The 24,473-nt window shown below is 41.6% G+C and overlaps 1 protein-coding gene across 5 annotated transcripts in view; it reads left to right on the top strand.

The window, feature by feature from the left end:
• SIK3 (SIK family kinase 3) overlaps positions 1 to 24,473 on the top strand; it is a 149,135-nt gene that overhangs the window by 41,069 nt on the left and 83,593 nt on the right. Inside the window, exon 1 of one of the 5 annotated variants that reach the window (XM_074936936.1) lies at positions 12,024 to 12,180. The exons of the other annotated variants lie outside the window; for them this stretch is intronic. The gene's annotated coding sequence lies outside the window, so the exon portion shown is untranslated. Of the gene's footprint in view, positions 1 to 12,023; positions 12,181 to 24,473 lie in introns of those variants that run through there. 5 annotated transcript variants of the gene reach the window in all.

The following is a 24,473-nucleotide window of genomic DNA, read 5'->3' as shown; positions in this document are numbered from 1 at the left end:
TTCATTGCCACTCCTGACCTTAAGCCAGGACACACACAACACATACTTTGTATTTTGCACAAGCATTTGGAAACCAGGCATGAGATACATTGGTTCAGAGTCTGAGAGAGACTTGTTTTGACAATGTACGTCGGTATTGACAAGGAACAGAACCTTTTAATTCTTGCACCCCAACCTGGACCCATTCTTCTGTACACCTTGGGGACCCCAAGCCCAGCGAGTTATGCGAAGGCTGTTAGCCCACCGAGCTCATTCCTTCTTGTGGCCATAGTGGTCCTACATAAGTGTTTGAAAGTGGTAGGGTGTTGAGTATAATGCTATTCCTCAAGAGGTATCCCCTAATGTCCTCCTCACATGGATGAGCTTTTAAAAGGATTCCTATATAGCATAATTGTGATCCAACAGATTGCAATGGTGAGTCATAAACACATAGCCTAACCTCCCTCCTGTCTATCTGGTAGCACTCTGTGTAGTATCTGGGTACAAATAATGATATGGTGCCTCTCTTATATCCCCATTCATTTGAGGATCAAACTTTCTAAACAAGAAGTAAGCTTTACTGCACCCCATGAGGTAGGTATATAGTAGCTCCATTGTACAGGGTCATGAAACTGAGGCAGGGGGGAAATGACTTACTTAACATCAGCCAGAACTGATGATAAAACTTAGATTTCCTCCCAGTCCCTTACTCTGACCAGTAGATCAACAACCCTTTCTTCACAGATTTTCTCTTTTCCTTCACTTGGTTTCAACCATTGAAAGTAAGGAGAGGGGGGGATTTCTTGCCATCTTGGTTTAAAAATAAAAGGGGGGGGGGAATGCCTTTCTGGAACTTGCAAACTCTATTCACATGTGTTTGTGGGAGGGAAGGTACTTTGTATTGTGAGACCAAGTGCCAGCTTTCTGAGTGGGATCCCTCCAGAAGGTGAGAGGTTGTAGCAATCCCGTGAATGTAAAAGACTCTGCCATTGAGATGAGGTAGCGATTTACACAACTAGTGTAGATGGAAATATATTCCATGTCTACTAAATACTAACCTAAGTATGAGCCAGCTCCATAGGATTTCATTCTTCTTTTCTTATGGCTCACAAATGAAGAGGAACATTTGTTATGTGAGATAGTCCTAAAACTAGTATTAACACTGTGGGTGTTGTGTAACACTCAAATTGACTATGCTTCTCCCAGAGGCTGCTCCTTTATGGAGTTTTAGTTATGTTTTTTCACCTCTAGATGAGTAGCCTACTAGCTGAGTGCTTAAACCACTTCTGATCCCTTGAACTGAATCCAGGTATTTGTGCCAGAAATGGACTGTCAGCTCCTATGAGTTAGTTGTCGACCAAAGTGAGAGCCAGTTCTTTAAAAAGATAGTATGTGGAGCTCTTGCAGCAGAAGGCTGTCTCTCAAACCTGGCCTCCCTCAAAGCTGGCTTTGTCATAAGACAGATGAAAATTTAAACTAATTTTTGACTTGGGCCTCCAGAAATGTGCATTTAACCTAATTGAAGCTGTCATGAGGAGAAAATGAAGTAACAAAGGGTAAAGAGTGAAGCAGACACTTGGCACTGACAACACAAGCAAACTATTAATTGAAATAAGTGTTAGAATCTCCTCTAGCCTGAGGAGCCTGTTTGTGGCTTATTGAGAGGTTTGGGGAGGAAGGACTGAATGAAAATGTGTTTCTGATTAGGTACCTTTACCCCACAGATTTCTGCTTCTTAGAGAGAGAGAGTTTCTATGGCTTTGTTTGAACCAAACTTTGTAATGAAACATAAGCTGCTGTGAAAAATGCCATTCTGGTACTGTCCTTTACATCTTACAAATCTTACTGAAGTTGCATTTCTCAAGGTTCAGAGGCAAAAGCAGCCTGTAATTCTGAGCCAAAAGGTGGATGTAGAGCAGCCCTAAAAAGGGTAATAGGCTGTAGTGAGCTTTGACTTGGCCATTACTACTACCACCTTGTCCTTATGGCCCCTTCCCTATTCCAGAGACCTTCAGAAACGTTTGGGAGGCAGGGAAGAAGGTATTGCAGGGAACAATGACTGACTGTGGTGTAAAATAATGAGGAAGAAACCAAAACCTGGAAGTTAAATGAACATGGCTATGGATTGCAGGTGTTAAACCCATTCCACTGAGGTATGGTTTGGATGATTCTAATGAGTTTCCTGACTTGTTGTGATGGTCCTTTCCCTCTTTTGTCAGGTTTAAAAAGTTCTGAACTCATTTTCTTTTTGTTATCCTAATACTTAGTTATGGATTTTCGTTACCACCTTGTTGCCTGCTGGTTTTGCAGCAGAGAGACTGCTGTAACCTTGTTGAGGTTTCAGTGCAACTCATTTTAATATGACTAGCTAATATACTTCTGGGTCAGTGCAAGTAACCACAATAGATATCTGGTGTGGGGAGAAGTCACTTTGCACCACAGAGATTTCAGGAAACACTTGAGCAATTCTGTATGGCACTCCTGATTTGAAGCACATGTGAGGTATAGGCTGGGCAGGGCTGCAGCTTTCTGGTGCTCTTTTTTCTTTGAGGGTTAATATGTTTGAAGACTTCAGCCCTTACAATTTAAGTGTTGCCCTTTCTGAAAATGTCCATTTTGTTGTTAAACTCTGGGACCTCTACCTGCTCAATCTGAAAACATTCGTGTGTGTAATCAGAGTGGTGGGATTGACCACAAGATTTTGAAATGGATCTTGTTTGCCAATAATTTTTACCAGGCACTAAATCAGCTAATTAGGAGAGTTCTAATTGAATCAGGGAGTGGAGATGGCATACCGAAGGCCTTGCGTTTGGCAGGGAAATATTTTTGATTCTGTTGCATTCTTGAAATTGTAATTAGTATTGTAGTCTTTTAAACAGATTTGTATGAGTGATTTGACCATTTCAATTCTCTCAGGGTCAAATGCAGACTAAAGTTACTAGGTTTGGCAGAAACATAAAACCACTGAATTAAATTTGTGCATCTCTGAGATGTAAACAGTGCTGTTTTGAAAAAGTATCTCAAATAGTCAATATTTTGAGGCTGAGTGAGTCAGTAGCTTGAACAAGTGTGTGTGTTTATAAATATGTCCTTGACTACAAAGTCCTGATTCTGCAAACTGCTCTGTCTGAGTGGACCCCTGCAATTGCTTGGGGCCCCAGCCCTGTGGGCAGAGGGGCTGCACATGGGGTGTACTCCAAAGGATTGGGGCCTGTGTTAGCTCTGGTAAATAGTGTACATGTCTGAGTTCTATACTCTACCAATCACAGTGGCAATATTGGCCTTGTAGTTAAAGGACTCTTGCCATGTTCACTGTGGTTCTGCTTAGGAGCTGATAACTTGATCCTGAGAATCTGCTCTGAGCTAAAATTTGGTGCATGAGATTTGCCTTTTCATATTTTCCTGCTTTATTTGGTTCAGATGCTCTGTCTGCTCTAAAAATACACGTTTCAGATGTCTTTCTGGGCAAACTGGAGAAATTACTGAGATCTGAGACCTGTCATATACTGGAAGAAATGCTTAGCATTCACATCTTCAAAATGCTATATAGACATATACTAATTACTGTTTATTACAACAATGCTCCAAATGTGCTACGAAGTATACAGGGATGTAGGAAAGCACATCCCGGCCCTGAAGAACTTACCAAGACAAAGTGGGGAGGACAGAGAGATAACATGCAAGCAGTATGGTCATGCATTGTTGGAACTGTTTTTATTTAAAAAACATTTATCTAGCCATTGCTGGTGTCTTCTTTTGTCTCTAAGACTTATAAATGTGTTTGGGGGGAGGTGTAGATCCCACTTACAGATGGGAAAACTTTAGGCACAGAAGTGAGGTGATTTCTCTAAGGTCACGCAGCTGGTCAGCAGCAGCAATTAGAACTCAGGAGTCCCCAGCTCTGTAACAGGGCCACTCTGCAAAGTAGTACTTTTTCATATGCTTGTGTAAAGTATATTCATTCATTAAGTCTCCTGCTCATGGAGCGTGAAGTGTACACTTCAGATCACCTGATTCCAGAGAGCCCGGTCTCCTGCCAGTGCTGCTGCCTGCTCTGTATTAAGGCTGAGGCCGGCGAGGCTGGAAGTCATGACATCCCTCCAGCATGCACAGTGCTGTCTGTGAGATCTTCCCCATCCAGCTTTTGTTGGATTGAATGCATAAAGCTGGTGGGCTGGTATGGACGCCAGCATGTGGAGCAGAGGGCCAAGCCGCCTAAGCTGGCGTTGTTACCTGGGAAGACCTTGTAGGCTAGTTGGTTTGATGCCTGACGTCCTCGTTCGTGTCATGATTAAAATGCTGTATGCCTTCGATGGTTGTTGCTGTTTCATGTTGAAAGAGTCCAGTTGGCACATTTGTATGTATGTGACCCAGGTTTCAGAGCTATACAAAAGGATAGAAGCCACTGCTGTTTCATAGATACGCATCTTAGTCTGAGTTGATATGTGGCCTTGATGCAACGGACATTTCCAAAGAGTCTGCATGACACTTCCTGATGCGATGTTTCACATCAGCAAGGCAACTTTCCTCTTCTTAGTGACAACAGAGCAAGATACTAAAATGAGTTGACAAATTTAACACGTTGTCCATTGATTACGTAGAGGGGTAGAGGTCTACCAGCCACTTTCTTCAGTTTGGTTTTCTTCCAGTTGATTTGAAGACCAAGCTTACTTGCTTCTTCCATAAATATATCTGGGAATTGCTGAGATTAGTTTGGATGCGAAGATAGCAGTACCATTCCCAATATGTGGCTAGTGACAGTTTCCATCATCTGGTCAATAACGGTGTTGAACAGATTAGGGACTGCCATGCAACCTGGATGGGCGCTGCTGTTGTGCTCACACTAGGCAGAGGTCCTAGTATATAAGCGCACACAGCTCACTCTTCAGCAGTGCATTTCTATGAGAAGGTTGAGGAGCTTGCCAGACACACCGCTAACTTGCAGGTGGAGCCAAAGGAAGCAATGATCAACTGAGTTAAAGGCTGCTTTACATCAATAAAGATTGTATACATCTCGTTCTTTCTGTGTCAAAACTTTCGGGCTTATTCAGTAATTTGTCTAATGGTAAAAATCTGCTCTGTGGTTGATTGCCCAGGCATAATTCTTTATTGGGGCCTAACACACTCAAGAAGAACCAGTATGAACAGTTTGCTTGGAATGAAATCAAAGTGCTGTGATTGGAACACACCAAAGTATTGTCTTTCCCTTTCCAAAAATAGGAGTGTAATCCCACGGTGCCATAACGTGTCTTATATGTATAAAATACGTTAAAGTGATTAAAGGTGTTGGATGGGTTGGTCGTCACTGTGAGGATGTGGCTGGCCCTGGTTTGCTGAATCTCCTTTCCTGAAATCACAAGGTCTGGGAAACGAAGATAATTCCTCCCTGATATATAAAACGCTGCTGACTACAGTAGCCTGCGTGATCCTGGGCACTGACAACTGTATGAAATTTACAAGAGTTTTACTGGCTCTGATGCTTACTTGTGTTTCCATAGAAACTGCTGTCTGATCATGGCAAACTGCAGAAGGTGCTTGTTGGAAACTTGTTTGAATGTCTCTTAAAAACTTCCCTGAGTGGAACAAAAAACCCCCCAAAACTGGATTGATAAACAATGAAGAGGACAGGGTGCTGATTAAGAGGGATCTGGAATGCTTGGTAAACTGCATGCAAATAATCAATTAGTTTTATTATGCCTAAACATATACATCTAGGAACAAAGAATATAGCCCATGCTTACAGGATGGGGAACTCCTATCCTGGAAAAGATTTGGGGGTCTTGTTGGAAAATCAGCTGAACTTGAGCTCCCAGTGTGACGCGGTGGTCAGAATGGCCAATGCAATCCTTGGATGCGTAAACAGGGGAATCTCTAGTAGAGAGGCAGAGAGTCCTGCGGCACCTTATAGACTAACAGACGTATTGGAACATAAGCTTTCGAGGGTGAATACCCTCTTCGTCAGATGCATGTAGTGGAAATTTCCAGAGGCAGGTATAAATATGCAAGCAAGAATCAGGCTAGGGATAATGAGGTGGGTTCAATCAGGTAGGATGAGGCCCTCTTCTAGCAGTTAAGGTGTGAACACCAAGGGAGGAGAAACTGCTTTTGTAGTTGGCGAGCCAGTCACAGACTTTGTTTAATCCTGAGCTGATGGTGTCAAATTTGCAAATGAACTGAAGCTCAGCATAGTGGCTGGGTCATTACACAAATTGAATCTATTTCCCTAAGTTATGTATCCTCACACCTTCTTATCAACTGTCTAAATGGGCCATCTTGATTATTACTACAAAAGTTTTTTTTTCTCCTGCCTATAATAGCGCATCTTAATTAATTAGCCTCTCACAGTTGATATGGCAACTTCCAACTTATCTGTGTGTGTGTGTGTGTGTGTGTATATATATATATATATCTTCATACTATATGTTCCATTCTATGCGTCCGATGAAGTGGGCTGTAGCCCACGAAAGTTTATGCGCTAATAAATTTGTTAGTCTGTAAGGTGCCACAAGTCCTCCTGTTCTTTTTGAAGCTCAGCAGTTTCTCTTTGAAGTCTGGTCTTGAAGTTTTTTTGCTGCAGGATGGTAGAGAGGTTATTTTATTTCTGTATTTGGCACTGGTGCAATTGTTACCTGAATACAGTGTCTGATTCTCGTGTCCACAATTCAAGAAGGATGTTGATGAACTGCAGAGGGTTCAGAGAGGAGCCACGAGAATGATTGAAGGATTAGAAATTGTGCCTTATCGTGGATTGAGCTCCTTGACTCCATCTGTTTATCTTAGGTAAGAGAAGGTTAAGGAGTGACTTGATCAGTCTACAAGTATGTACAAGGGGAACAAATATTTGATAATGGGCTGTTCAGTCTATGAGAGACAAGATAGAAAATGATCCAATGGCTAGAAGTTGAAGCTAGACAAATTCAGGCTGGAAATAAGACCTAAATTTTTTAACAATGAGAGTAATTAACCATTGGAACAATTTACCAAGGCTGGTGGTGGAGTCTACATTATTGGCCATTTAAAAATCAAGATTAGATGTTTTTCTAAAAGATTTACTCTAGGAATTACTTTGGGTCAGTTCTATGGCCTGTGGTATACAGGAGGTCAAACTAGATAATCATGATGGTACCTTCTGGCTTTGGAATCTATGGAGTTTATTTTATTTTTTTTTAAAGCTGTCATCTGCTTTTTCTTTTCTCACCATTTGGTTGTCAAAATACTGGACTGAAAAGAAACCACTTCCCCCTCCTCCTTTATGCCAGGTTTATTCAATGTCTAGAAGTGTCATTGCAGTCACTTTCCAGTTGTGAACTTCATCACTGGATGATGGAAAAATCCCCACATACACTTTTTGGCAATTGTCAGTGATGAAAGCGCATGGTTATTAAACTATGGGTTTTTTTTCCCAGTCATGCCCTAATATTGTATTGAAAAACTTGTCATCATTTTTACTAGTGCATGACCATGTCAATAAATTCTGAGCTGTGATCTCCCAGGTTTAGGACAAAATTCTCCTTTCAAAGCCATTCATGCTCAATATTCTGCACTCATTTCACATGTACATCTCACATTGATCATTTGGTCATAACACTGTCTCAGGTATGACATGTTCTAAATCTGGTGTAGGCTGTTGCTTTAGCTTTGAACATCTTACAGGGCCTGAAAAAACATTTCTTTAACTTCTGCAGATCATGTACAAAGACCTTGGGCAGGCTGCTCAGTAAAGCACCCAGTAGCAATCGGGTTGGCCATCAGAGGAAGCATGACTAGAATAGCTTTTTCTCTCCAGCTTCATAATTATCTGATTGTTTGCTAAACAGCTTTATTAATGTTGACCCCAAGCTCTTTCCGTGTCATCAAAAAGTATTCATTGTTTGTGTCTTAATTTGAGCGAAGAGTATATTTAGCGGACTTTGCTACAGTATTATCCCTTTTTAAAAAATCTGTTGTATTCCCAGTATCCCAACAGCTCTGTGCTGGTATTGGGGGGTTGGTCGTTCCCAAAGCATACTTTAAAAAGATTGAGCATGGCTCTTCCTCCATCTTCCCTCATACACACTGCAGGGAAGCTATTCTGTATAGTTCAGTTACTCAGCAGAGAGACGGGTGGCTGCTGCTGTTCGACATTCTTGGTACACAGCCGGCTGTGACAACTTTCTTCCTGCATGTGACTACGTTTCCAAAACTGCTGCTAAGCAACTCTGTCTGATGTTCTTGTGCTCTAATGTAGTGTCAGTGAGTAACAGTCTTGCTGGGCTGACATTCCCTCCAGCTCTGCTGACAGCAGCGAGAACATTAGTAAGCTAAGAAACATGTTCATTAAGAGACAGGTGATCTTACAAGCTGGTCTTGACACTGGCAGGCGGAATGAATTGGACACATTAGCTGAAATGTTTGGCCTGAGTCCTGCTCCCATTGTCAATTGGTTCTGGTCACGGTAACAGTAAATCAGTTTGCAGTTTAATGGGATGCACTCTTTCTTTTACAGGATACCCTATCACTTTAATATGATATTTTATCACAGTTGTTTCACTGATCTGACCTTGTTAGAGACAGTTGGTTTTTAGTTTTATTAGTATTGGCTGTTGGACAATTTTGCAGTAAAATGCCCTTAAGATTTTAGAAGTGCATCTAAAGAAAGTGTCTTAAATCTAAAGTGCATCTCAAAGAGTTTAAAAACCACACATAAACAGGTAGTCAGGTGTGAGGAATAATAATCTTTCGTTGGAGTGCGAGGCACTCATTAGACAGCTCCTGTTCTAGAGACCTTTTTCAGATGTTCCTCTCTATGTATTTACCTTAGCAGTCTTATCCGTAGAAACAGTAAAACTGAAAAATATCCTGCTTGTAGAAAAGCCCTAAAGTGAAGAGGTGATTGTCATTTATAAATGAACAAATTAATGAGTTCCTTTGTGTACTCCCACCATTACCTGTTCATTGGGATGCCCAGGTCAGTGGCGTACAGAGGAGTTGAACAGGGCTGTTGGTTTGTTCGTTTGATGGAATTAACCATAATATTATTCAGCTGGCATCCCACCAATGATGGAACAGACTGTGCCTTTCTCATTCTGATAGTGGCTAACTCTCATCAATCAACTATACCAGTACAAATGCTTGGGTGTGATTTTCTCCTAGCCAGTGGATGGAGACAGTGTCTTGTGTTTTACAGCATCTTCTCCCAGCATTCTCAGATACATCCAGATTTCAGCATTCATGAAGTGGAATATTACACTAGGTATCCCTCACGTTAGCACAGACAGGCCCAACTGACAGAGTAGATGAACTATTGTTGGTCTGCTCTTCCACAGGGTGTTTAAAAAAATAAATAAATAAAAAAAAATCAGTACAGTAAAATCCATGTATTAACTTCTTATTGATTGCTTAAATGGGGTCAGAATAGATCTCTAGAATGGCTTTTATAAACTTGGAGGTCTAGATGTAGACTACATGATGACCTGATAGCTGTTGTCACAGGACTCTAACTTTTTTTTCTAGACTGTGATGTCATGAGCTATAACAAATGAGTTTATACCGATCTTTCTATTAACTGGTGCGAAACGAAGCAAACATAAATCTACATCTCACACATTTTAGTGCACTAACACATTTCACATGATGATAGAATTGGTCACTGTGATTAATGTACAGTTTGAAATATACTTTTAAAAAATCCGTCTCCGCAGCAGTTGCACACACTTGAATATCTGGAGCCGGGCTGATTAGACTCCCCACAGTGGCCCTGCTGAGGCACGGGTTGAACTTGCTTTATAAAAAGCATTTCAGCTTTCTTCCAACTAATGGCTTTTCCTCCTCTTCTTCCCTATTCTGTTTCCAGGCAACCTGGCCTCCCGCAGGATCTGTGCACCCTGATGACGTCCTTGCACCTCTCCCCCTTCTCTTTTCTCTCCCCCTCAGACGCTCAGCTTTTCTCCACTGATGATGAGGTGCAGAGCTGAACACATGCAAGCTGCTTTTCATCTCGACTCCCACGTGCAGTGTGATGTGCACCTCTGTACATGTGTGGGAAAGACAGCAGATAAGACTTGAGCAACCTGCGTTGTATCACTGATTGACTAGGCCTTTCCAGACATGTCCCATTACCTTCATAGCCAGTGTCATGAAAATATGGGGGTAATCAGAACACTTGGCCCATGCTCCCTGGAATGTGGGCCAGTGCTGGGTAACTTCCTCAGCATGATTTCCCTCGTCACCTCCCCTCATTTCTGATTTGTTTCACGTCTCTGCGCCTCAAGTCAGACTGCCAGCAAGCCAAATTGTGTGACGGAAAAATGTCCAGTTGGGACTAGGCTGAGGCACTATGCTTAAATTTGCTTTTGAATGAAGAGTGGGTTTAGGCCTTGTCTGCCTGCAAGTTACACCAATTTAACTAAAATTGGTTTTAAAATTGATTTATGTAGGCTGGTTAATATAAATTGATATAAACCAGGTTGTGTTTGTCCACACAGGGGTTTGCACCAGTTTAACTAAATTAACTAAAACCAGTTTCTGAATCAACCTAGTGAAACTTCTGTGTGTAGGCAAGGCCAATAATTAGTCTTGACTTTAATTTTAATAGAACTCGTGGCAATAAACTTAGAAGTGTTCTGTGTGTGTCTGTGTGTGAGAGAGAGAGAGAGAGAGACTGACTCACTCTTACCAGTATTATCCATTTCTGAATGTTACTTTCCCTAAGGGCATGTCTACACTTGCCATTTAAAGCGGAAAAAGTCCCTTTTCTGCACAAAAACTGTGGGAGCGTCTACACTTGCCAATGACTTTTTGCAGTGAAACTCAGAAGTTTCATTGCAAAAAGAAAACCACCTTCACGAGAGGTGTACATCTCTTACCGGTGATGCTTTTGCGGTGATGTGCAAGTGAAGACACATTCTTCTTGCTTACAGAGTTTTTAGCCTCCACAGGATATCCCACAGTGCCTTGGTGATCACTCTGGCCAGCAACTCTCCTGCTCTGACGCCAGGTAAACAGACGTCCACACCTCCCCATGAAAAGCCCCGGGAACTTTGAAACTCCCCTTCCTGTTTTCTTGGCAAGTGCTCACTTACCTGGCCAGGTGACAATGCCTGCTCCACGAGCAAATGCTGAGCTACTGGAGCTGATCAGTGTTTGGGGAGAGGAGGCTGTTCAGGGACCCATGATGCCCTGCTATCCCTCCACCCCCCTTCCCACAAGACCTATCGTCAAAATGGAGAGAGCTGCACTGTGGGATAGCTGCCCTCAGAGCGCTGCTCTCCTCCATCATGGAAATGCTGCAAATGTAAACATTGTGATGCCTGTGGAAGTAAGTGAGTACACAAACCAGCGCTTGTCTTTCACCAGTCCACTATCACCTTTGGAAACTGACAGCGCAAAAACTCTGCCAATGTAGACTTTGCCTATGGCTGTCTACACGACAGACCTTACAGCAGCACAGCTGTACCGCTGCAGCTGCACTGCTGTAAGGCCTCCTGTGTAGCCAGTTTATGCTGAAGGGAGACCTGCAAAGGGTGAGGGTCTTGGAGCCCTGGCTCCAGCCTGAGCCTGAAGTCTACAGCGCCATTAAGCAACCCCTTAGCCTGAGCCCCGTGGTCTCAAGTCAGCTAGCACAGGCCTGCTGCAGGTTTTTATCTACAGTGTAGACCCACTTTAAAAGCATTCACAGATGATACTTCACAGGAACTTAACTAACATCTTTTTATAAGGGATAGCTGAAGTCTTATAGTGAGTCAGGAGTCCTCATTTGCACATGCATACTCTTAACCATTAGACTGTTAGAGGATACTCCCAAAAGTTTGACCAGCCTCTGAGTTTGACTGTTTCTTTCCCTCTAACAGAGAGCACTAAATAGAAGGGTAATGGGGTAGATTGCATACAATGCAGATTTGTTAAATTGAAAACAGAATGGGATGATTTATAGCAAAAAGTGCAGTGAAATGCTAGATACACCTTTTATTTGAATCCTTTGGATTTGAGCATCTAGAATTTGGATTGCTAAATCTTGCCATGTATTTGCATTTACTTTTAGTGTCAGAAAATTGTAGCCTTTGCTATGCCAAAGAAGAAAGGGTAGCAGCAGTTGGGACCAGGAGACTTCATACACCACCCTGAGTGAAGAATGTGGTACAGTAGAACCTCAGAGTGAGAAACTGACGAGTCAACCACACACCTCATTTGGAACCAGAAGTACACAGTCAGAGACAAAGAGAGGTGAATACAGTACAGTACTGTGGTAAATGTAAACTACTAAAACAAAAAAAGGGAAAGCAACATTTTTCTTCTGCATAATGAAGTTTCAAAGCTGTATTAAGTCGATGTTCAGCTGTAAACTTTTTTGAAAGAACAGCCATAATGTTTTGTTCAGAGTTAGGAACATTTCTGAGTTACAAACAACCTCCATTCCCGCAGTGTAACTCTGAGGTTCTACTGTATAAGAAATCTTATGCACACTTCCAAAACTGTCTGAGGCAGTGGCAGGGCTGGTTTCTCTCACTTGAGCCTGCAAATGTTTTCAGTTCTGGGTCAAACTGTGCTTAGCTGACATGATTTGATCTGGTCTGTACTGACAGCTAAGTCCTAATCAGTATCATGTCTGCTAACTCTTTTGACCAGTCGTGTTTAATCATGCTAATAGTGTGCAATGTAGGCATTCCCTACACATCAAGTCAACAAAGCTGAGGTTGATTGTCATGCTCCTGGGCAAACTGCTTAGGCTGTCTCCCCTGCTCTGCAGGTAGACCTGCTTCTTGGTTTACAGCTGAAAATTGCCCTTTAGTTATGTCCTTGTTGTAGACTGAAATGCCACTTAGCACTTGTATCACCTCTTATCAGCTTTACAAAAGTGAGTATTATTTGCAGTATGATTAAATGGCTGGTTTATTCCTCTTCAGTGTGTCTCTTGCCATACCTCCCTTGCCTCTTGTGGGGAATTTAGCAGTCATAATTCTGATCCCAGTGAACAAAATGTATGATGATAGGTGTATTACATTAACGTTTTTTAGCAGCCGCTGGAGGTAACTTTAAACTCTCCATATATGTTTATTTTTCTTTAAAGAAATTAAATGGCTGGGGGAAATGGACTGTGTAGAAATGCAGTGCTGTGACTGACTGTGTGGGGTGATTGTGGTGAGCATAGGAGAAGAGGGTCATATTGAATACAGACTACAATAGCTCCACTGAAATGAAGGCACAGTTTGGGGGAGAGAGGGCTTTATCTTACTCATTGTTTGTAGGACATTCTTGACTTCTAATTTCTTTCTTCCAAAAATCTTCAACCAGTCAGTTGAGTGCCCAAGCCTTCAGGATGTTACTTTCATTCCCCAGCCTCCAGAACAGAGAAGCGTTCTGCATTTGGCAAGCGTTCTCCTCCCGGACAGTGGAACTCCTCGCTCTCACTCTGCAGGAGCAATTTTATTCAGAGAAACTTTCACCTCTTGCTGTACAACAAAGTGCAAATTTTCTGGTAATTGGCTAGATGAACTCCGCACAGTGACTGGTGTTCTGGAAGTGCTACATCACGGCCAAGATGTCATAGTTTCTGTGCTCAACTGCCATCCTTTCTCATGCCCCACTGCTGCCAGAACGTGGAATGTTATGTTTCTCTTTGCAGTCTACTGTTTTCTTTAAGAAGCTGCCTGCTGCCAAAAGTTTCAAAACTCAACTTTGGAATTCAGTAGCTTCAGTTCCATTTTCACAAACATGCACATTCTTGGGGCTTGGGGAAACTTACCAGTATAATTATACTGCAGTAGTTATTCTAGTATAAGGCTGTGTGGGAATAAAATTGTTCACCTCGGGAGTTGTACCAGTGCAGCTGTAGTAATATAATTATACAGATCTAATTATGCTGCTGAATTTCCCCATCTAGACAAGTATGTAGAAATTGGACATCTAGGATATCAATGGTTTCCAGTATTGCTATCTCCACCAAAGTGTTGAAAAATCATGTGTTTTTTTTTTAAATAAACATTGCATTCTTTTTATTTGCTTTCTGTTTGTTAAACCTTGAGGGTGCAACTGGGACACGTTTTCAAACTTTTCTCTACAACCACAAGGCTAGAAATTAACTTTTTTTAAAGCGGAGATTCTCACAAAATAACAAGACTTGAAGTGAAGAGCTGGGGCCTTAAGAAAAATACCAAATATCGTGACACGATAAAATCGCAAGAGTTTACAACACTGGACTTCACAAGTTGCAGTTTTTCACTTATACATCTGGATTGAAGTCTTCCAGCTTTTCACATGCATTTCATTACTTCAGTGGATTGCCATCAGTCCTCATAATAATCAAGTGGATTCAAGTGGCCTGCCACACATCAGATACAAAGAATCTTAACCTGTAGTGAGGTTAGTAGTCACTCTTGACTTCAGGAGGAAAGACTGCTGATGTGAGCAAGGGTTTGTAGGATCAGCCCCTTAGGTTGGTAGCTGTCTTACTCCAGACTTCAGATGCATATAAAATAACTTCCGTTGTGGGAGAAGGGAAGTAGAATTCCCCATCCATGCAACAGTGCATCTCACAAATGGTGATCAGAATTATTTTAACCAATGTTGCTTCTGCCTGCGCTTGCTCGCGTTCTGTCTCTCTTCCCCCCCCCCCCCCCCCCGACCCCACAGTTGTGCTGGTGAGTTTGTGATCTACCTGACAGTGATTCCTGATACAGTAATATTCCTGTGTGGCAGGCAGCATTCAGTGCTGCTGCATCATCCCCCTGTAGCTTAACAGCCAAAGGACGCCATCCCAAATTCTGGAGTTTCTGCAAAAGTGAATAGGCATATAGAGTAGGAGGAAGACAAAGGACTAAATTAGTTCATAGCCATCCGACTGTCAATCCTGTTTCTGAAATCCCTTCACTGTTGATGCTGACTGAACTGCATTGCTAATAAACTCTTAGAAGGATTTGGTTTTGAATTTTGACATTAATGTTTAAATAGTTATGCATAAACCAAAGGATTTCTACTGAGCCTGCCATGGCGCTTTTGATGCATTCCATTGTGCCTAGAAATGACAGTGCTATAGGGAGTCTCTCCCAACTTGGGTTGGGATAAGGAACAGGACATAATACAGTCCGCATGCTTTTTTTTATTCAGATGTCTCATAAAGCCCCTCCAGGAATTGTTACATCCACTCTGACCAACACAGAAATGCATCCAGCACTGTTCTGGGGTGGAACTTGGTAGTTAACAGCACACAACCATATTAAGTAGTTTAAGACAGGAAGTGAAGAAGAATCCTGCCTCTAATTAAAACCAGAAGGGGAATTTTGGGAGGAAAAGTAATATTGAGATCTCCCAAGGGCTCATACAAAAAATGCTGTGGGTTCTCTAATGACTGCAAGGGGCAGCGGGGGGGGACAAGGGGTGTCTTAATCAGAAGATGCCATGTCTAGCAGCACAGAACTCTTTAGCACAAATCGAGAGCATTATATTCAGTACTCAGAGAAAAGAGTGCCACCAAATGTACTTCTCACAGCACAGGTTTTTTCCTTCAAGATCTCACTTCTAAATACTGACCAAGTATGATTCTGTTTAGCTTGTGATTTCTGAGCTCCCAGCACAAATGGAATGGCAGACAGGAATATTGTGTGTAGACTTGCTTGTATTTTTTTTTTTTGTTTTTTGCAAAGGAAAGACTGCAAAGGCAATACAGTTTTAATATTAAACTTGAAAATAAAGAGCAAGTATTCTGGTTGTATTTACTTTCTGAGACACCAACCACTCTACCTGAGATGCAGAGATCCAGGGCTGTTTATAGACGGCTGCTCTCAGGCACCTGAAAGCAATCTCCTTTCAGTGTTTAGCTGGCATATTGAACTGTCGGTCTGAATGTTATGCTTTTGTCCTTTGGATAAAACTGCTTGGTCCCTCTGCGGGCCAAGAACGGTCACAGCAGAGTACAGAACTCAGACAAGTAGAGTATGAAAGTCACAACAACCTAGAGGAATTGGCACGACTGACTTTTCTCAAAATGCCCTCAGCATTTTCTTCATGTTCTGCAAAGTACAAGAGGTGGTGTTGGTCTTGGAGAGGATGTGGAGAAGGTGAGAACTTCATTGTTGAGCAAATGCAATTTCTTCATGCACAAACACTTTGGTCCTCAAATTCCCATCTTTCAGGTGTTGGCAATATTTATTTTCGAGCCACCGGTTTGCTATAAAATGGCCTGGGCTGATCTGTTCAGTCATTTTCATACGTGCAATGGAGAATTTTCCTTTTGGCAATTTTATTCTTCTCATGAGATTAAAAATATTTCTCTGTATCGATATGAACTGCTGGAAAGAAGACTACAGAAGGCCAGCTAATCAGTTCCTGTTAGAGAGGAGACTCCTCCATTTTAGCCTTTAATCCTGTCAAAAGAGAGGTTACGTTGGTTCAGTAAAAGGTGCCCTGCTATCTACCTTCTTAGACTGTCAAACTGAAGAGCAAATACCCCCTTTGTGGGACCTTTTCTCTTGTTGCAAATTTCACAACTATTACCTGTGGATAGGTTACTCTATTAGCGGCCTCATAGACACAGGCAGATTTATGGTGACAGCTCACTTGAGAAACGTGTGCACCTGAGCCATCAGACTGACCACTCCAAGACAAGGAGTTGCAATGCAGCTGCACACCACAAAGCCAGCATTTGTTATGTAAGGTCACCAACAAAAGCCTGAAGTTCAGCTCTTTGTCTCCAGCATTGATTAATGTGCATATGCCAATGCAAAGTGGCTCCAGATGTGAGTAATACGTGCATTGCCATTTGAATGACTGTCAGGGGTCGGCAACCTTTCAGAAGCCGTGTGCCGAGTCTTCATTTATTCACTCTAATTTAAGGTTTCGCGTGCCAGTGATACGTTTTAACGTTTTTAGAAGGTCTCTTTCTATAAGTCTATAATATATAACTAAACTGTTGTTGTATGTAAAGTGAATAAGGTTTTTAAAATGTTTAAGAAGCTTCATTTAAAATTAAATTAAAATGCCGAGCCCCCCGGTCCGGTAGCCAGGACTCTGGCAGTGTGAGTGCCCCTGCCAATCAGCTCGTGTGCCGCCTTTGGCAGCGTGCCATAGGTTGCCTACCCCAGACTATGTCTTGCTTGTTTATCTGGGCTTTGTTTAAGACTGTAGAGCAAATAAGAGAAGAAGCTTCGCTAGTAGATTTGTCTTATGAATGTCTGAAGAACTCTGTGGAAAAAGAACGTAAGAGGTTGAACCTAAACTTTTCTGTGTGGTGGGATATGTGGGCAAACCCCAGGGGTTTTTCTACCTCCTGTGCTGTTGTGAAAGCTCACTCCTGCAGGCCCAACTGCCCACTTAAATTCCTGAAACAGGAGAGGTTGTTGCTTTTGCTTGTGCAATGACTTGATCACTGTTGGTTGTCAGTGTGGAATGCAATGGGACTGCTGCACCACCCTCATATTTGTGGTGTTGGGCATAAATGGTGACATTTGCTATGTCATTAGGACTGAGCAATGGGTAATATGGTACGACATAGCTAGTAATGACAGGTTTCAGAGTAGCAGCCATGTTAGTCTGTATCCGCAAAAAGAAAAGGAGTACTTGTGGCACCTTAGAGACCAACCAATTTATTTGAGCATATGCTCAAATAAATTGGTTGGTCTCTAAGGTGCCACCAGTACTCCTTCTCTTATAGCTAGTAACGTATCTCTTCTGGAGTCCATGGATCTGAACTGACCAGAGTGCTAATCACATGGGTCCTGTTCACATGTGCCAGATGTGCTCCATCTCTCTGGCAGGAATGGGTCGATAGTGTAAGCGCTGAGTCAGTGTTACGGGACATCGAGGAATAGTTATTGTTTGTTACTGAGTCTCCATAGTAATGCACTGTGTGCATATATCGCACGGCATCGTCAAACTGGTGTACCAGAGTTATGTTGTAGCTCTCCAGCTCTTCCAAGCTCACTCCCACTGTTAATGTCATTTTTTTCTTTGTCTCCGATTTCCTTAAGTTTCCATTTGGTATTATGTGCTGTTGGAATCCAGTGGAAGGCTCAGTGAAGCCCTTGTATCTTTCTCTCACTCCCCTGGGAGTTATCTATTCCAAATGAGCTGTGTTTCTGAGCTCTTCAAAGGTATCTGGCATGGTGTGAGAGTAGCTAGAAGGATACAGTTAACTGGCTTCCCTCTATCTCTCCAGGGCATATATTGTTGTTCCCATCAGTCTAGGAGACCTAGTGGAATGGAAAGCAGAAAGAAATCATATCAAACATAATGTGCACGTCTCAAATATAGAAAAAGCTCAGGTCTTGGAGTTGATTAGAAATATCTGCTCTCTCAGGGAGATCTGGCTGAGCGCATCAGTGGTTGAAGCAAATGGCACTGCTGGGTAACCTAATTTAACACTGGCATTTGGATGTAGCCTTTATTAAGCTGCAGCTAAAAGGATCTGTCTGCTTGTTCTGCACCATTTAACTGAATGATATTCAGGAAGACATCAGCTATGACTCCCCACATAGCTTAGTGCACCTCAGGCTTGACCTGCAGCATGATCTGGTGCTCCAGTCCTTGGCTTCCCCCACAGCTCTGCCAGCGAATCTCTGTCCTCATCTGCTGTGTGCACTGTGCTATAACCAGTCCTTGTGACCTCCTGTTCAGACTTCCCTGTGTGGTGATTCTGTGATACTAACACCTCTCTAAGATTAAACTGACACCTCTGAACTAACTCAGTAACTAGGCCCCGATCTACAGTGGTGACAGGTTATAACACTGTTGTACTAGGGCATATGCCCTCTTAGTCGATCTTTAGAGAAAGGAATGTTTGCGGACTCGATGTTCTGGAGCAAGAGCACTTCTAGTTCATATGTGACAGGTTTGCCATATGGAATTTGAGGCGGAAAGGAGGACTCCTACTTCTGACCATTCTGATTTTCCTAAATAATCACATTGTATTCTTACACAGTCGGATCATTAGTTAGTGCCGCCTGTTGTGACTGCTGTTGTGAATAAGGTGAGTTGCTGATACAATGGAAAGAGCTGATGTTCCTAGGGGCTTGTCTACACAGGAAAATTTAGAGGCATGATTAGGCCAGTATAGTTATGCTGGTAAACTTCCCTTGTAACAAACCCTAGAATACAAAATACCTGCAAGTGAAATACAAACTAAGAGCTTTTAGCTTTGGAGACGTTGTGATAATTAGGCCTATAGATTGACTGACTCTAATTGTAATTTCACCTGTAGAAATGTGGAAGTTCATTAGATGTCACGATTACCTATAACAAACGATGAAGGGAAAAGGTACGAAAAGGAGAGAGACTGAATTAGTCTAAACAAAAGGGCCTCCTGATATGGTTCAAGGACTACTTTAAAATCATGCTTGGGGAAAACAGAAGATGTGGAATTGGAAATTAACAAACCAAAATTGGTGTGTTGGATACTAGGCCAACGGGTGGACAAAATAGTTAAGGGAATGGGCTAGTCCACCCATCACTCCTTTTTTGGGGTCCTTAAAGAAATATTTCTTTAGGGGAAAAAGCAGAAGAACAGACAAAGGCTAGTGGAGTGAGCGACTTCATCAGGACCCTGGCCTTTGTTATCCTGATCCTGAGTGATGGCTTGGCCTGGCCTGGCCTGAGAGTGGGACCCAGATGACATTGCCACTTCTGCCAGCTCCAGCTAAATCCCAAACATCACCTTGGATGAAATGGGGTTGGACTTAAATAGCAACAATAACAAGCTCCAGCCCATCTCAACTCATTTCTTTTTGCTTTCCCCCAAAGGACAGTTATTACCACTTTTCGTACAATCTAAGAGACTGTCAAACAAGGGGTTTTTTTTCTTCTAAAAATTCCCCAGCTAAAGAAAAAGGGAACAAGGGAGTGTTAAAATGAAAGCCTTATTTAATACTTCCAAATGTTTGTTTTAACTGGTTTTTCCTTCTTTTCTTTATCTTTAATAAAAGGTTAAAAGGATGTTTAATGATGTGTTTGCCATGGGACTAAGCAGACTGAAGTCTCCCTATAACAAACCCTGGATCTTGTTTAACACTGTTTAATGTTGGACAGTGACTGGGTTATGTTGACGTCTTTGGGCCCCTGTATTCCATCTAAATTAATACAACAGAGAGAAGCTTTGACTTTCAGCTTTCCTCACTACAGGTGACAAGAAAATTGTTTGTTTGAAGATGCACTTGCAGTCAATCTAAAGCCAAAATATTCTTTTGAGATCAGCTGTTACTCTGATGCTGTTTCTGACAGTTTATCACTTCTTGGTGCTGGCCTTTGAAAGAAGGACGGTAGTGTTAGCATCACATCTATAATTTGAATGATCAGTATTAACACTGCTGCTTTTCCAAAAATGACAAAAGTTGTTCACTGTCACCTGAGAGGCATCATAGGACTGGAAGGGACCTTCTGGGTCATTGAGTCTAGTCTCTTGCTATTGCAGGCAACCTCTGTTACAGAACCCCATTCACAAACTGAAACTTGACTAGACATGGATGAAAATTGCAGGGTTGATCAGACTGTGTCAGGTGGTGATAATTTTCAGCGAGGTAACACTTGGGTAAACAAGAAGAATTTTTTTTCTAGATTTTCTAGTGTCTTAATTTAGAAGGCTAAACAGTAACCTAGAAGGATAAACAGTAACTCATTAATTTATTAAATGTAACCTATTCGCACTGAGTATACTTGTTCCTCCAGTGTTGGTGGGAGCTCCTTGCTGCACTGAATTTACATAGAATGCATGCGTATAATGTGATTTTTGAAATATTAATTACAAAATGCATCTTAGGCATCTCATTAGCCATTTGCACCTGCAGATTCCTTAGTGTGCACAGCTGTCGTGCATTCCAGTTGAGCACAAGGTTGCCCCAGTTATTTTTGCATGTGATCATATGCGTAACTGTTAAAATGTGTCCCATAAAGTACTTAATTCTGGCAAAGCATTTAAAGTGGCATATTCAAAAGCACTGGGTATTAGTCTAACTCTGCTCCCATTGAAGTCATAGGAGTTTTACCATTAATTTCAGTGGAAATAGGCCACTACTGAGTGCTTTTAAGAATACCTCCCTTATGTCTGAATTTGTGATATCATTAACTTTAAATCTGGCACAAGAAATGTAGGCATTATAGCTTTCTTACTAATTGTTACTGGCAACTAGATGTGGCTGTGAGGAGAAGACACCTCTGGCAGTGTAAGTACCTCCACTTGCAATCAGAAAGATCAATGTAAAAGCATCACACTGTAAAGCAGCTGCAGTTTAATACAGTAGCATCCACTTGTGAGTCCTAAACTTAAAAAGAAAGTTACTTTCAGCTCTCCTGAGGATGAATGATGGGGATAATACTTGCATTTGCTCATTGATCAGGAAATTAAACGAGTCTTCCTGTGGCTTTGAACTGCTTTTTTGATGATCAACCCTTCTATACTCTGAGAGGGCGGTACCGATATACCCATGTTGGCATATGCTCCAACTCTGTCTCTTCAGGGATGTCATAAATAGGTAATACTATATGAATAATACTTTTTAGAACGCTCTTATCATTTCCCTGTGTAGATAGGCAGAAAATGCTGTGATCCGCATATGGAAATAAATACTCCATGTGGGATTTAATTATGCAGACTTGTTTGGTTTTTAAATCTTCAAGTGCTTTTTGCAAAAATATTCTCTGTAGTGAATTAGCTGAGAAGTGCAACATCCTCCGCCATCCTTCTCAATTTGAGCAAGTGTGTGTTTTTTGGCTTTAATTATAGTGGAGCGCTTGCGTATTGGTAGCTTGGTGCTTGGTTAGATGGACTGTAGAGGAGTATCTGTAATGAATGCTACTAACGAAATAGTTACACTTTCGAACCTGTTTTCGCATGGGCTTCCTCTTCAAGTCCCACTGTGATCTTTAGTTGCCTCAGCTGGAAAGGTCACGTTACACAAGAAGTCAAACAAAACACTTTCTGTTCAGCATCTTTCCGTTAAGCAACCGGCTTGCGTGGGCTGATCACTGCTAGCTGTGCTTTGCTTGGTGAAAAACTTGATGGCTGTAGTCTCCCTATTTGAATGTAATATGTAGGCAGTGTGTTTTTCATAGCCAGTGTATGATCCAGTGCTTTTTTGGTCAGGTGTCTAAGCCTCTCTCTTTGCTTCCTTTGTCTGGACTTGAAGTGCCAGCATGGATTTATTTTCTTTGTTGCATATTGGACAGTATTTGTTTCAAGCAAGCATGTATGAATATTAACACAATATAAATCAATAAACAGGATGTTTGTATTAATTGTCTTTTAGGGCTTTTATTTATTTTTTTTACCTAGAGCTTATTGCTAGTTAGTTCATGGTGATTAACATGCTTGTAGCAGGCTAGGCTGGATGCTCCCCAGATGTTAGATCCTGGATACAAATGTTTGTGGTTTACCTCTGCTGATCCATGATACGTGAGCTTCAGACGTTTGTATCATGGAACAAAGGCTAGTTTGGACAGTCTCCAAACGTTCAGAAATGTGTTAAGTGCCTTGAGTCTACCCTAGAGGTAAAGACTCCCGTGTACCCAGGCCCTTTTGTTTCCTGCTCTAAGGTGCATAGATATAGTGTAGCCTGCTGGTGAGCAAAAACTACCAAATGTAGTGGCAAGGCTGTATTTAGTTGCAAATCAGTGTTTTAATGATCTCAACCTTTCTTTAGGAAAATAACTAAAAGTATGACTGCAAAAATGAATGATTTAAATCAAGATTTTCTGCTTGCTTATTTCAATCATGATTAACACTGGTGATTTAAATTACGTTGATTTAAATCTATCAGTCTTGTTAAATTCCAAACACCTGTGTGGTTGGCCATCCAATGGTTGAGGAAGGTGCACAATTGCTAATCAGGAACTTTGCTGGAGAGAGTTTGAAAAATAAAATCTTCTGGCCCCACAAATCTCTGGGTTTGACTATGTAGAATTGAACATGATATTAGTTGGAAAGTAGAGAGGCCAACAAGTGGAGAAACTGTGAGAAGGCTCTGATAGTTCTGGTTACAAGTTTCCCCTCTTTGAGCTTGCTGCTATGCAAACTGAGAGTATGGAAATGGCACTGACTCAGGGAAGTATGTAACAGCATCCCACCCTGACTGTTTAACTTTTCAGGTGTCAAATTAATTATTATTTGGGCTTCAGTCACTTAAGGTAGACAGGGCAGTCTATTCTCAGGGGTCAGAATGCTAACTCCTCCTTTCTGTAGTCTCAGGCTCAAATGCAAAGATTTTTTTCAGGTTTCAGAGTGGTAGCCATGTTAGTCTGTATCAGCAAAAAGAACGAGGGGTATTTGTGGCATCTTAGAGACTAACACATTTATTTGGGCGTAAGCTTTCGTGGGCTAAAACCCACTTCATCAGATGCATGCAGTGGAAAATACAGTAGGAAGACACACACACACACACACACACACACACACACACACACACACACACACACACACACACACACACACACACCATGAACATGGGAAAAAAAGGTGTTGCCGTACCAACTGTAACGAGACTAATGAATTAAGGTGGGCTATGAGGAGAAAAATGTTTGTATTGATAATCAGGATGGCCCATTTCAGACAGTTGACAGGAAGGTAGGGGTAATACTCAGGGTACTGAGTAACAGTAGGGGGAAAATTAGCATGGGGAAATAGTTTTTACTTTATGTAATGACCGATCTGCTCCCAGTCTTTATTCAAGCCTAATTTAATGGTGTCCAGTTTGCAAATAAATTCCAGTTGTGCAGTTTCTTGTTGGAGTCTGTTTTTGAAGTTTTTTTTTGTAGAAGAATTGCGACTTTTAGGTCTGTAATTGAGAGACCAGGGAGGTTGAAGTGTTCTCAGACTGTTTTATGAATGTTCTAATTCTTGACGTCTGATTTGTGTCCATTTATTCCTTTGCGTCGAGTCTGTCTGGTTTGGCCAAAGTACGTGGCAGAGGGGCATTTTTTCATGTTCTCTGGGTATATATCTTCCTACTGTATTTTCCATTGCATGCATCTGATGAAGTGGGTTTTAGCCACAAAAGCTTATGCCCAAATGAGTGTTAGTCTCTAAGGTGCCACGAGTCCTCCTCGTTCTTTTTGCTGATTTTTTTTTCAAGTGGTTTTTCCACCAACTTCCAGTGTCTTACTGGGAAGTAGTTTTTTTGTGTGTGTTTTTTTTTGTTTTTTGTTTTTTTTTTTAAACCACCAACTAATAACTGCATATGAGAACTCTAAATGGAGGATGCAGGTCTCTGTAGCTGGAAAATCTCTCTAAATTATTTTAATCTTCCTCTCCAAATATCTAAATTGGGAGACAGTTCCTCTTTGTTCAGTACTGTATACTTCATGGTAACCAATAGTTATTTATTCTAAGATTTTTCTCACACTCTTTAACATAAATGTCAATTTAACACAATTGAATGTTGCTCAGAATTTCAGTTGCCCTCTTGGGTATCTAGTCAAGTCCTGTGAGGCCTCCAGTGCTCTGTCTAACCAGCTCAACTGAAATGAGAATAAGCCTACCAATCATAGTAGCAGATATTGCAATAATTGAAATAGAATAATGATAACTAAATGTGCAACTG

Source organism: Natator depressus, chromosome 22 (genome assembly GCF_965152275.1).
Source record: "Natator depressus isolate rNatDep1 chromosome 22, rNatDep2.hap1, whole genome shotgun sequence".
NCBI lineage: Eukaryota > Metazoa > Chordata > Testudines > Cheloniidae > Natator > Natator depressus.
The sequence above is the reverse complement of the archived record's forward strand: the minus strand, read 5'-3'. Positions and strand labels throughout refer to the sequence as shown.